The following is a 1,310-nucleotide window of genomic DNA, read 5'->3' on the forward strand; positions in this document are numbered from 1 at the left end:
AATCATCCCCCACCCCCACCCCCGACACTTACACAATTGTCCATGTTCCAGCCCTCTTGAACTCTCTGGGTTCGGAACGTCTCCATCCCAGTGGTCTATCTGTCCATGCTCCACTTGCTGGTTTGTTTTCGATCTGGGGATCTAAACTCGTAGAAGAACTAGAGTCCTCATTTTGTTTGAAATCTCAGAGCTGATGTTTCAAGCCACTTTAAGCAGTGGCACAATGCACCGTGCAGTGCATTTTCTGTGAGCTAACTTTGATTTTTCCATCAGATATTCAGGACTCCACACTGATCCAAAAATAATAACTGAGGAGGAGAGAAAGCTCTTCCTTACCACAGAATAAGTTTACAAGGAGTTGTGTCAGAGCAATGATCTATTTGGCAATTATACTGACTAAATCTGATGGATAAACATTGAACGAGGAATGAGAGATCTTAACTCAGATTCAAAGCATCTCTCTACGAATTCTTTGAAAAGTGATAACTTTACAAGAGAGTGATCCAGCAGATGCTATCTCGCCCAGATGAAGTCAGCTGTCATGGGAGGAGATAACAGACACATCCCACTAGAGTCACAGCCTCGGTCTTGTCAAGTTTTCTAAGTTTCAAGTTGGAAGTGTAGCTATGGTAGGGTTTCATAAGGAAATGTTCCTTCAGGCTGGAGAGATGGCTCAGCAGTTAAGAGCACTGACTGCTCTTCCAGAGGTCCTAAGTTCAAATCCATTCCTGGTCAATGGCATAGCTTCAGGATGTCTTGATGGCAGCAGTTCCACTATAGGGTAGAGGCCCTCACCAGCAAGGAGGAACAGAGGCTGGCCCACTGCTGCCGACTCCAGGGGAAGATCACCACCACTTATCTGTCCTTCCAGGAAATACCATCACAGACCTGCCCAGAGGTTAGATAATTTAAGAACCAAGTGACAGGATTAACCATCACAATACCTAATAGGCCAAAAAAAAAAGCCTTTGTACAAAAACCAACTGAATGTATCATAGACAAAATATAAAAGCATTTCTAACTAAGATGGTAAGGCAAAATAGTTACAGACTTGGATTAGATACCTCACAATTTAAAACTTCCATTATCTGTAACAAGACACTGTTAAGAAAATCAAAAGAAAAGCCACACATTTGAAAAGGGTGTTCTCCAAATGCCTATCTAAAAATGACTAGTGTTACCTCACTCAGGATGATGCCCTCCAGGTCCATTCATTTGGCTAGGAATTTCATAAATTCATTCTTTTTAATAGCTGAGTAGTACTCCATTGTGTAAATGTACCACATTTTCTGTATCCATTCCTCTGTTGA

Source organism: Mus caroli, chromosome 12 (genome assembly GCF_900094665.2).
Source record: "Mus caroli chromosome 12, CAROLI_EIJ_v1.1, whole genome shotgun sequence".
Lineage (NCBI taxonomy): Eukaryota > Metazoa > Chordata > Mammalia > Rodentia > Muridae > Mus > Mus caroli.